The 12,694-nt window shown below is 43.1% G+C and overlaps 1 protein-coding gene across 2 annotated transcripts in view; it reads left to right on the plus strand.

Moving 5' to 3' along the window:
* The first annotated feature begins 2,755 nt into the window (after positions 1-2,755).
* The window catches only part of WDR89 (WD repeat domain 89), a 39,034-nt gene continuing 29,095 nt past the window's right edge, over positions 2,756-12,694 (plus strand). Inside the window, exon 1 of one of the 2 annotated variants that reach the window (XM_004698996.2) lies at positions 2,756-2,825. The gene's annotated coding sequence lies outside the window, so the exon portion shown is untranslated. Of the gene's footprint in view, positions 2,826-3,136; positions 3,176-12,694 lie in introns of those variants that run through there. The other variant, XM_045288026.1, reaches the window with a different exon arrangement.

A 12,694-nucleotide genomic window follows, 5' to 3' on the forward strand; every position in this document is an offset into this window, starting at 1 on the left:
GTGGGTGGAAAGTCTTGTGGATCCAGTGGCAGTAGAAACATCTCAGTGCTGGCAGGGATCTCCACACAGCTCCTCCAGCTCCAGGGAAGTGGCTCAATCAACATGGCTCCACATGGCTTGTCCACAGAAGATCTCCCAGAGAGAGTTTGTGTCCTACCTCCAGGGAGGAAGACAGAAGTTCCCAGAATCCTCAGAAGGCCATGTCCACACAGAGGCATAATTGGATATGACCTGATTGACAGGCTAGACTCCACCCCTTTCACTCAAGTTGACAGGAGATTGTGACTGCCCCAAAAGGACTTATGGACTTGAGTTGGACTGGGCTGGGATATCTTCTTGATATATAATTACTTCTTGATATAAAGCTCTTTATATATATATATATATATATATATGACGCTCACTAGACAACCTAGCTAATACAAAAGCTAATTGTGATTGTAAATTTTGGAACTCTCACATGGGGATTGGTCAGTTTTGCCGCTGTGCTATGGATGAGTTATTTCAGCAGTTGCTTTTCAAACATTCTTTACTGTAATATAGAAATCAAAGACTATTTTTATATGACAAAAATCTTATCAACTTAAAATTTTTATTATCAACTTAGTAATTAGGAACATCCAACAGAACATCCAGGAGACCTCATGGCAATAATTATTATGTGTTGGGCTGCTAACTGAAAGGTCAGCAGATTGAAAGCCAGCAGCTTCTCAGCAAGGGAAAGATGAGGCTTTATAAAGATGACTCTTCTTTTTTCATTCTCCATTTTATTTCTTATTTATAGATATAAAATAAAAATCAGAATTCTGATTAATTTATTGAGAGGTTTCACACTGTTGAGCCTGTGCTGTACAAGAGCACAGCCCAAGATTGACTCTTTATAGAGACAAGAAGCCAGGGTATTTTCAATTGCCTCCTATGCATATGAAAACTGGACATGGCATAAGGAAGACTGAAGAAGAACTGATGTATCTGAACTGTGGTGCCACTGAAGAACACTGAAAGCACCGTGGACTGCTAAAAGGATGCACTGATCTGTCTTCGAAGAAGTACAGTCAGAGTGCTCCTGAGAGGCAAGGATGGCAAGACGTCATCTTACATACTTCGGTCATGTTATTAACAGTCACCAGTGCCTGGAGAAGGACATCATATTTGGTAAAGCAGAGGGACAGCAAAAAAGAGGAAAGCCCTCAAGAGATGGATTGACACAGTGGCTGCAACAATGGGCTCAGGCACAGGACCAATTATGAGGATGGCGCAGAACCTGACAATGCTTTGTTTCATTGTGCATAAGGTTGCTATGGGTTGGAACCAACTGATGGCACCTTATCAACAACAACAACCAAGAGTCATCAATCTCGGAAACAACCCCACCGCCCCCACACACACACACACTCTCCCAGGCAGTTTGACCCTGACCTATAAAGTCGCTGAGTCAGAATCGACTGGATGGCAGTGAGTTTGAGTTTTTAGAGCAGAATGCCAGTGTCCTGTTGTCAGACTGCAAGGGGTCCAAGACCAAAAACAGGGGCCAGGTTGCTTTGTGAAATTTCAAGTTTATTCTTGCAAGTGCTAGCATTTGGAAAACAAGCAGGTTTCTCCTCCTAGCTGTTTCAGAGCTCAGTCCTGACCCTCACAGGTTAATAAACAAAAAACAGGTTTTTTAAAACAATGATTGAAGGAAGAGATTAGCAAATTTTTACAATGTCTCCAGATGGAACTGATGCTCCAAGAAGGCAGGCTCTGCAAAGATCATTCTGAAATGATCTGTCTCTATATTTTTCCAGGGCCATTAGCTCCTAACATCTCACCGGCCCTCGGAGAAAGGGCTACTTACCTTACATACATTGTTAGCTTCCTTCCCATATTGGAACATCCCTGCTGATTAAGCTTAAAAGGAATTTTTACTGAAAGGAGGTGAGTGTTACATTCTGGATTTTTAACAAATTAATGATGTTATTTCTAGTATTGACTTTCCCTGTCGGTAGTAAAATGTTGGCAATATTAATATTTGTTTATAAATAAACATATTTGAAATAGTTCGTGTTCCGAAGTGCCGTTGCCTTTCGTCGCGTTGATAAATGGGAGGGTATGAAATTCAGTGGAACTAACCGGAAATTTCAACAAAAGTCTGCGTGTTATTACTAACAATAATGAACTACTTAATAGTAACCACCCTTTTTAAAGCTGTAGAAATACAGCGTCTGACACTACAAATCCCAGAGTTCCCTTCGCTGAGGTAGCGACACATCACAGCAACAACTTCTGCCTGGATCAGTCACCTCAAAGAGGGCGTCACAGGCTTTCTGAGCACGTGTGTTTCAGTCAAATTATTAAATATTTCTCACACTCAGTAGAGGCCTCCTATTCACCATAACATTTTTTCCTACCCGAACTTGGCTCGGTAGAAACTTCTAGCGTGCAACTTGAAAGAAACCCACTTGCCTTAGAGTCTAGGTACAGTGCATGCAGAGGCGGAAACGGCTTCGCCCTTTGCCCTTTATTGACCCTAGTAGAAACTTCCGATCACGTTACGTAGTTTGTAGCGCGCTAAACGGAAGTTGAGTCTACGCAGGCGCAGACATCCTACTTTCATCCAATCAGAAAGTAGAGAAAGAGACCACCCCTTCGCGCCTCTACGCCCCGCCTCTTTCCCCGCCCCTTCGGGTTTGGCTCGCCTCTCGGCTTCTAACCAATCGACTTCATTTCGCTTTGCGTAGTTCTCCAATCCGAGAGGTAGAAGGCGGGGTTCCGGTCTTCACTTGTCGCTGCGGCTGCACTAGCACGGTCTCTTGAGCCAGTTGTGGCACTTGCTCTTAATTAAGGTACCTGTCGCTCTGCGGGGCGGGAAGGGATCCCCTGGGTGCGCTTCTCTAGATTATCACAGGTCTTGGGACCTGGGCGTCGTTGAGCCTGTAGCGCCAGGGTTGCTGGGGAAGTGCCGCGAGGAGGGGCCAGGCCACGCGCGGGCGCTTCGAGCGCCGCGGGGTCAGGACGCAGCGGATGCCTGGTAGTAAACCCGCTCCTTCCGTTCCTGGCACACTTTCTGCGGGTGACCCGGCCCCCCGCTGTCCTGTGGGTTATTCTCGGAAAACTAAGTGCTCCTCGGCCACCTTACCCTGAACTCTTGTCAAGGCACGCTTTCTCCTGGGCCGCCCGCTCTCCTGCCGCTTCGGTAGGTACCGTGTGGGTTTGGTGTTTTTCGAGACAAGGAAGCACATATTCACTGGGGAAAAGACATATTGTGTAGCACTTTAACAGGATACTAAGCACCTCACGTTCATTACCTCAATCCACCCTTCTAAAAGCTGAAAGAACGACTGATCTCATTTTCACGCGAAAAACACTGCCTTTGAGTGGATGCCGACTTAGCCGCCCTCTAGGACAGGGCAGAACTGCCCCTGTGAGTTCCCAGGACCAACCCTTAAGAGAGCAGAAAGCCCGGCCTTTCTCGGAGTGGCTGGTGGTTTCTAACTGTTGACTTTACGATTAGCAGCCCAACGAGTAACCACTACTCCTGGAACACTTAGACTTATTGTTACTTACCCTTGACCTATCTTAGCTGCCCTTTGTGTCTGCCAACCCTGAGTGAGTATGGCATTTGGTTTCCCGGGATGTAAAAAATTAAATGATGGTTCTACTCCAAAAATACTGCTCCGCCCGTGTTGACTGAATTGCAGTTTTAAAAGTTGATGCAGCATACCTGGAAGGAACTGTCGTGATAGAGTTGGACAGCTTAGGTCGGCGGGTCAAGCCCACCAACCCCTCCATGGGAGAAAGATGTGACAGTCCACTTCGGTAAAGAAACAGCCTGGGAAACCCTGTGGGTTCCTGCTGTAGGGTCACTGTGAGTGAGAAGTGAATTGATGGTGGTGGGTTCACCCGGAAGTAAATGCATAGGTTTACTCTCGTCAGATTAAGATGATCTAATAGGAGGAAACCTGAGTAGGAGCTGCTTACCAGCCTGACCACCTCAACCTCTTCAGCTGCAGAAATCAATACTAGACACGTCTACTTCCTAGAGTTGTGAGCCATCAGTAAAAGAGTGGGTAGGAACTGTAAATTACTGATGTTGACTACAAATGCCTGTTCCTAGTATTCAGATCCTTTCTAGTGGCAGGGTTTCCTAAACCATTGTTTGAGCTTAGTGCACAGAATAAGAATAAAAGTGTTTAACATGCAGGGTGACATCCCTGGGTGGCGAGTTACGATAAATGCTCAACTACTAACCAAAAGATTGGCAGTTCAAATCCAATCAGAGCACCCTGTAAGGAAGGCCTGATGATATGCTTCCAAAGCCTTGAAAACTCTGGAACATCACAGGGGGTCTGGCAATTGGTCAGTTGGTTTTCACCTGCAGTCCACTGTCACTTTAGTGTTAAATACCTTCCTCAGCCTCTGTGGGCCACTTACTGCCTGCCCAAGGTTCAGGACATCATTTCCTGTGAGGTCAGAAGTGTTATTTGTCTCATTTGCGTTCTTAATTTTGGACTGCTATAGATAGCATAAAGCAAAAGTAGATCAGCCCATGTAACTGCTTTTCTGAGCTATTGTCTTCCACCTTGTATTTTTACCTGTGTGGTTATAAAGTTATCTTTGTTTTAACCTAAAGTCATGACTACTTGTTTTGTATCTTTTATCATCTGCTATAAATGGTAAATAAAGCGGCTGCTTCCTATCTTTTCCTTATAATATTTTAATGGTCTACATTTTCGATGCTTTCTACATATGGGAGATTGTCTTTACTTGATAGCAATGGCATAAGGTTAAAAACAAGACATTTCTACATTTCTAACCTGGAATGCTCGTTAGAGATGGACTCTGTTTTAAGACCCAAAACCAAACTTGTTGCCATCAAGTCAGTTCTGTCTTACGGCAGCCCTAGGGCAGGGTAGAACTGTCCCTGTGTGACTATGGAACCACTGTACCACCAGGGCTCCTAGTATTTAAGACCAACTGTATGTAAAATCACCGTTAAGTTACTGGAAAAAAAAAAGTTTTTCTCCTTCTGTTCTTTGTTTCCTATGGCTGTTAAAAAAGAATTGACTGGATAGCAGTGGGTTTGGTTTTTTTATGCATGGCTGCTAAACCAAAATACCACATCAAGTGACGTAAAGAACATAAATGTACTGTCTTAGAATTCTGGAGGTTCTTGGCTTGTGGTCCTTCCCATCATCTTCACGGAGGAGCACTGATTTCTGCCGTCGTCATCGCCTTCTCTTCTGCAGTCAAATTCCCCTCCACCTCCCTCATGAAGACATAAGGAGGCTTCAGAGTTTGTGGAAAAGATTATCTTTTAATTATATTTTCCCATGAACTTTTTGAAGCCCCCTCATATTAAAGGCTACCTGGATAATCCAGAGCATTCCCACCATCTCAAGATCCTAAATTTAGTTATACTTGTAAATCCCATCTTTTTTTTTGGTAGTAATCCTTTGTGCCATTAAGGAAACAATCATAGGTTCCACGGATTAGGATCTAATATCTCTTTGGGGCCAGTATTCTGAGGGTAAAATGCAACATTTTCTATTATAGTTTAAAGTCTTAGGAACTCTAAGAACAAAACCACACCAAACGACTGGTTGGTTAATATTTTTCAGATTGCTATGAAAAATTCCTTCCAAGTTACCTTATAGTGATGCTTCTCCAGCATTTCCACTACCATGTCAATGACAGGTAAACAGCTTGTGGGAGAGCTGAAGACAGCCTGGATTAACCCCTCAGGAGAATACAGTGTGAATTTTTACCAACCTTAAAGATTCATCTGAGTTTGATGTTCAACTCTAATAAGTTTATGGTTGATGATTTGATTTTTTTAATTATATTTTTTATAATCATTTTATTAGGGGCTCATACAACTCATCACAATCCATACATTTGTGTAAAGCACCTTTGTACACTCATTGCCCTTGATAATATTTTTATTGACATAGCTTACTCATTCCAATATATCCCTTCCCTTCCCATACAGTTCTGTTGTTCAGTCCCATTGGGTGGGGCTATGCAATCATCAATGCTATCAACTCCCCCCTGTTTTGAATTGTTTGCCACACCATGACATTACTGTGTTAGAGAGACTTTATTCTGTGGCCTCGTATAATTTCCTGCTCACTGTAGTTATAGGCATGTGTTCACTAGCTTGGGAAGCATGCCCACATGTTTGATGGCGATGCATTATAACAGTGGTTCTGAACCTTCCTAATGCCGTGACCCTTTAATAGTTCCTCATGTTGTGGTGACTCCCCAAAGCCATACAATTATTTTCGTTGCTACTTCATAACTGTAATTTTGCTACTGTTGTGAATCGAGCGACCCCTGTGAAAGGGTTGTTTGACCCCCAAAGGGGTCACCACCCACAGGTTGAGAACTGCTGCGAGACCACATGGACAACCAAATGAAGGCTCTGGGGTCCATTGCTCCCAAAACTAGATTGCAGAAGGTTTGCTGGTCTTTGCTGATCATAGAGGGTGTGAGAACTGCTCCCCAGTCCCCTTCCATTCCTCTGGCAAAATGAGAGTAGCTCTGCTGACTTTAGTATTCAAACCCATCTTCCAAAGAAGACAGTCATCCAATGTTCGCCATTGTCCCTGTCTGGGATTCTAATTCCCAGGAGAGGCGATCTGATTAGATTGGCTTGGTTGATCCATACTTCATGTGGGTTGTGGAGTAAGATAATGTCTGAAAAAGAACCCAGCTCTCAGTATGCATTCAGTATATGATAGTAAATCAAGGTCTCACTGTATTCTTGGCACAAAGTTAGAAGGGGAGTCACGTGAGGGAGATTTACGTGAACCAGGCCTGAGCATCAGGGTTTTTCGTGGAACCCTTTGGCTAGAATGCTGTCAGATAGCCACACTTGACCAGTCAGGTGCCCTGTTAACCTGCTGAGGAGCTAGCAGTCTCAACCCCAGAGGAGGTTACAACGGAAGATGCCTTTGGCTGACTGCTTACAACTTACCCTTTGCTTTTAGTGTTTTTACGCCACCAGTTGGTGTCCAAATGCCTCTCTAGGCTTCCCTCTTAGACAAAGTCCTTTTAAAGTGGGTTCTAGACCTTTGCTGAATCGTTTTACCCTTTGTCCTAACAAAGCCTGGGTGTAAAGACCAGAAACAATGCAATACCACCGTTTCTCTCTAGCTTGAGCAGGTAGCACCCCACCCCTGTGCGTGCACACACCCCCCCCCCTTCGACATTTCTAGGGGTGTCAGCAGTCTTTCAGGAGTTGGTCAAGCTTTCTCTAGCAGGTCATGCATGATGAAATAGGGACAAGGGGGAAAAATCCACTTTGCTACAGCAACTTTTTCCAAAGAGATTCCTTTTCAGTCGCTTGGATACCTTCCAAATGAGTCATGGCAAAACTGGTGTGGGCCCATCTTTACAAGCCCAGAGTGGGTGATCAGGGCCTGACTTTAGGACATGAGGGTACAGTATGCAATTTATAAGCCACATGATTTATAATTTGATTCATGGAAAGTACAGCTGGGTTTTCTACTGAATTTTTTTCCTAATGCATTTCTCCGCAGTAATCCAAGCCCGAGTGCTTGTACTTGATGGAATATTCACCAGTTCTCTTTGATTCTTGCTTGGGTGGCAGTCGTCGATCTGGAAGGATAAATATTTCTTAAAAACTAGTGTGCCATCCAGTCAATTCTAGTAATGACTTCATAGGGTTTCCTAGTCTGTAGTTTTTACGAGAGCAGAACCCCCGGTCTTTTCTCCTACAAAGCTGCAGGAAAACTTGCAGAAAAAAATCATCTCAGGGCAGCTGGCATTTCTGAGTGACGGAGGGGTCCCTGCACAGGACATATTAATCTCAGAGCTGCTCTATGGAGACTGGTGGTTATAACCCGCCCAGAGGTCCCTCAGCGAGCAGGTGTGGGCATCGGTTTCTAAAAGGCCACAGCCTTGAAAACCCCGTGTGCAGTTCTTATCTGCACGCGTGGGCCGTCCCTAATCGCAACATTAGAAACCAACACGACGGCCTCTGGCTTCTCAAATGGCAAGCAGGCTCATTTGATCCAGCAAGTTGGCATATTTGCTTTAGAATAAACCAGTGGTTGAAGTAAATAGAAGTAAACAAATTTTTTTATCTTAAAATATAGTACTTTTACCTCAGACTCATTGCCATGGAGTTGATTCCATCTCTTAGTGACCCTATAGCTCAGAGTAGAGCTGCCCCTGTTGGTTTCCGAGACTAACTCTTTAGGGGAGTAGAAAGCCTTCATGTTTCTCCCACTGAGTCTCTGGTGGTTTTGAACTGCTGACCTTGCAGTTAGCAGTCCAACACAGAACCACTATGCTACCAGGGGCCCTGGTACTGTTATAGGGTTACATTATTTCACATTTAAAGTTAGATTCACTTAACTAATAAATACAGATTATTTTTGGCTTCCACATTTACTTTGGCAAGGTTAACTTGGTTCCTCATCATTCCCGCTAGATAAATTGAACATCGTCTAATAATGAGATTTTTAGCAAAGCTCTGCTAACATGTTAAAGGTCATAAAACCTCATTATGTGTTCTAGTGTAGTATTTTCCAGATTCCCTTGGATAAGTAGTATTTGTTATGAAATAGCTTGCAAAGTCTAAGGCCTAAAATTGTTGGCAGTATGTTGTAATAGAAGAGGCACTTGGAGTCAAAAGATCTATTTAGACTATGCAAAATATTGAACTGTCCTAAATTTCCATTTATACATTTGTAAATTAAATTAAGATAACGACCAGTTACATCACATAGCTGTAAGTATAAAATGATATGATAAATACTATAGCCCCTTTAAATATGAAAATCTTATTTAAAGAAAATATAAAGTGGTATTAAGTATCCATTATCCTTAAAAGGGTTCCAGTTTAGTATTGCTTGTTGTGAACTCCACTGTTCTTGTGATTTCTTATATATATTCTCTCTCTCTCTCTCTCTCTCTCTCTCTCTCTCTCTCTCTCTCTATATATATATATATATATATATATATATATATGCCATGGTGTAGTGTTGCCTCTTCTTAAGTGGGTTGGACCAAAAGAGAATAATCAAGCCTTTGGGGGGTTATATTGGCCTATTTTCAGAAGATTAGTGGGCCTTTCTTCCTGGTCTTAGCCTAACTCTGCTGAAACCTATTCAGAATCATAGCACCACAAGCCACCACTGACATACAGGTGTTGGCTGCACATTAGTTTCATTGAACAAGAATTACACCCTGGTGTCTTCATGGGAATCTACCACTGAATACCATTGCCTCATTGAAATCATTGAGAAGCAGGATTTAAGCATTTGAAAGTGTGGGTTCTGTAATCAGATTTGAATCCAATTGCTCCACAATTTGTGAGCCATTTGATTTTAGCAAATCTCATATCCTCGCTAAGCTTCATTTTCCTTGTTTATAAAATGGGCTAAGTCTCTATTTCATCGGGCTGCCCAGAGGGCTCAATGTAATGTAGTACCAAGGAAGTGACGTGCAGCCACGGCTGACTCCCTCCAGCTCCACAAGGGAGAAGGAGAATCCAACTCCACATCTGCCCAAGGAGGATTCCTCTGTGGAAGAGGACAGACATGCTTCTACCCTCCATCCTTCTTTGCCCTGGTCTGAGACCAGCTGACCCCCCTGACACACTACCTCTCTGCTGGGTTTGATAGTCTGTTGCAATGGCCACACACAACACTCACAGACAATACTCATGATTATAGGCGCTTATTAGGAAGGTTAACAGGTCACAAGTCAAGATCAGAAAACCTTAAGGATACAGTTCTTCTGTCCATCGTAGCACCGGTTCTCAGCCATGCTGGCAGGCACATCTTGTCTGTAGTCCTCAGCCACATAGCCCATTGGCCTCTGCTTTGTTCTGGCAAGTATTATAAAACTCATTGAGTGATGATAAGTGCTTAAAGAGCACCCCATTTTACAAGCCAGTCTCCTGCCCCTAAGCACTCAGCTTGACTTGTTCCATCAGCTTAGACGCCCACCCCTTGGCCTCACAGTCTACTGCTGCCATGGCTCCTTCCTGCTCTTTTGCATGGAACTCTCTGTTCCTACTTCTGCAGTGGCTCACTTTATACCTAGTGGAATGGCAAAACTGTGACCGACCCTCAAGAATTAGAGTCCTCTTGTACATGCTTCTGTACATTCTCCCACCTAGTCAGGTGGTGAGTGTTAAAAGACTAGGGTAGAATAGCCATACCAGGTAATTACACTGTACCACAAATACATTTAAAGCACTTAGAATGCTGCCTGAGCTTGTAACGATCACATTGTAGTTACTGTAAAAGTCACTGTTACTCACAAAAGAGTTCTGTTGAGTGAGATGAGGAAACCAAAGTTCCCTTAGGACCTGTGACTTACTGCACATCAAACACAAAGGAGCAAGCAGATCTTTGCTGAGATCTTTCCCCAGAAAGCTCTGCCTCCCTCCCTCCTGCACCAGCCCTTCCTTCAGCTCTGTCCTGGGGGCCAGGTCCACTCCAGAGGTGTGCTCCTTCCGCTCCCTGTATGTTTCCAGTTCCTGGCTACTGTCAGTCCTGAAATCTGGGCTCTGATTCTGGCAGAGCGCTCCCCGTCATGGATCGTCCAGCTCTACTACTCCGACCCCGTGTTGGTAAGCTTGTAGGAGCCTATGTTCAAGAACGACCAAAGGATAGATAGAGCTGCTAAATTTTTCATATTGGCTAGGTTTTTTTGTTTTCACTTGTGATTCTGTAAGCCTGTCATTAATTTATATTTAATGCAGTTCTGAGTTATTTTTGTGAATATGTCTTACTTAGTCTCTGAGTTTTCTCATCCCCAAGCCCCACAGAGATTGTAAAGTTAGTTTTTCTCAGGAGCTAAGGAGTTTGAGAGTCATGAAAATCCCCTGAGCGGTTCTAAAAATAGGAAGCCTGTACTTCATGAGTATTGGGTTATTTTTTTTAAATCTCCAATGATTAAAATGTGATTTAATTTATTGCTTTAAAACCAACTTTATATCATGTGAGCAAAGTACATAGTACTTATCATAGTATTCTGGAAATGTGAGCTAGTTTGATCTTCTAAAGTATTTTGTGAACAAAATAGTTCCTTGAACTTTCTGTTTGAACATATTGCTTAACTCCAGAATTTAGGTTTCTAGGAGTAGGTGCTAAATTACATCCGGACTAGCAGGCATTCATTCAGTCCCTTCTGCACAGAGGAAGCCCTGTGAAACTGAAGTGCTGGTCCCAAATCTTAACCCTCCCTCAGCATCCTCAGTTAAGCCTCTGCTGGTGCCTCCGGTGCCTTTAGAAGATTGGGCTGCTGAACAAACCCTCTCAGAGGTGCAATTCTGGGCAGTTTATTGGTAGAGTTACTGCTCAGGATTTATCCTTGGTTTCTCAAGGAAGAGAAGATGCCTCTGAGACTGAAGATGTTGTGGGAATTTTTTTTCTTTTTGTTTTCTGAGACTCTGTTTAGACTGTCATGACCTTGCATGTATGTGTAGTGTCTTTGCCATCCTCCAGTGGGTGACTTTGTGTGGATTGGTACTGTCACAGTCCTCTCACAGGAAGAAGGACGTAGTTGAGTAGGCTGCGGATGGAGCACTCTGCTGGCGGTGGTGGCAGCTGTGGTGGTGGTGGTGGTGGTGGTGGTGGTGGAGGTGGTGGTAGGTGCCATCCAATCGGCTCTAGCACCAGGCGACCCTTTGTACAACAGAATGAAACACTGAGCATGCCCATGCTTATTTGGTTTTGAGCCCATTATTGCAGCCAGTCGCTGTGTCCATCCTGATTGATAGATTAAAGGTGGTTTGGCAGAGGAGTGATCGTTGAGAATCAGAAAACTAGGTCCCTGTTCTTGAGACACTTATAGTGGGGGGAAATGTACAAGGAGGCTTCAAAAAGTTCCTCGAAAAATTACATCTGTACATAAACTTTTTTTTTTGTACATAAACTTTTTTTTTTTTACATAAACTTTTTTAAGCTTCCTTATATAAGTATGCAAAGCTAAGTGAGCTATGTAATAAACGTGACAGCATTATATTTATGCTTATTGCCAAATGAGTAACACGGGCAATACTTTGGCATTCATGGAAATGAGAAACTCATTGTAAACCACTCCTCTCAAAGAAACAAAGAAAAAACCATTCCCCTTGAGTATTCCAACTCCAGCCCAGCACACCAGGTGTTACAGAAGAAGGGCTCCAAGGAGGATTTTTCTTGGCTGTAAGTTTTGTGGACTTTGAAGCGTGGGTAGGTTTTAGATCACTTGGGAAGAGGGTGCAGATTCTTAGCATGGGGAGCAGCCCTGTATGTAGTTCTATTTGAGGAAATGCCAGTTTTTTTACCAGTGAAAATACTGATGAGTTTGATGCTATTAAGAAATACAGCCTGTAATTCACATATTCAAACTTTCATTTATAATCTACAGCCCATGCAAAAACAACAAAAGAAATGTGGGATACTTTTAAATAATTTCTTTAGTTTTATGTACTTATGAGATGTGTGTGAAGTCATATATTTCCTTTCAGTTCCCATTTAATGTCCCGCTGCATATAGTATAAAATTTCTTTTTAATATAAAATTTGTTTCTAGACATCAAACTTTTTTCAATAATATTTCTTCTGTTAAAAATTTAAGAAGAAGATATGACAAAATAACAATTTATAAACTATCAAGGGCTCATGAGGGAGGGGGGAGCGGGGAGGAAGGGGGAAAATGAGGACCTAATGCCGGGGGTTTAAGTGGAG

Source organism: Echinops telfairi, unplaced genomic scaffold (assembly GCF_000313985.2).
Source record: "Echinops telfairi isolate 266 unplaced genomic scaffold, ASM31398v2 ScPeMD7_18;HRSCAF=68, whole genome shotgun sequence".
Classification (NCBI taxonomy): Eukaryota; Metazoa; Chordata; class Mammalia; order Afrosoricida; family Tenrecidae; genus Echinops; species Echinops telfairi.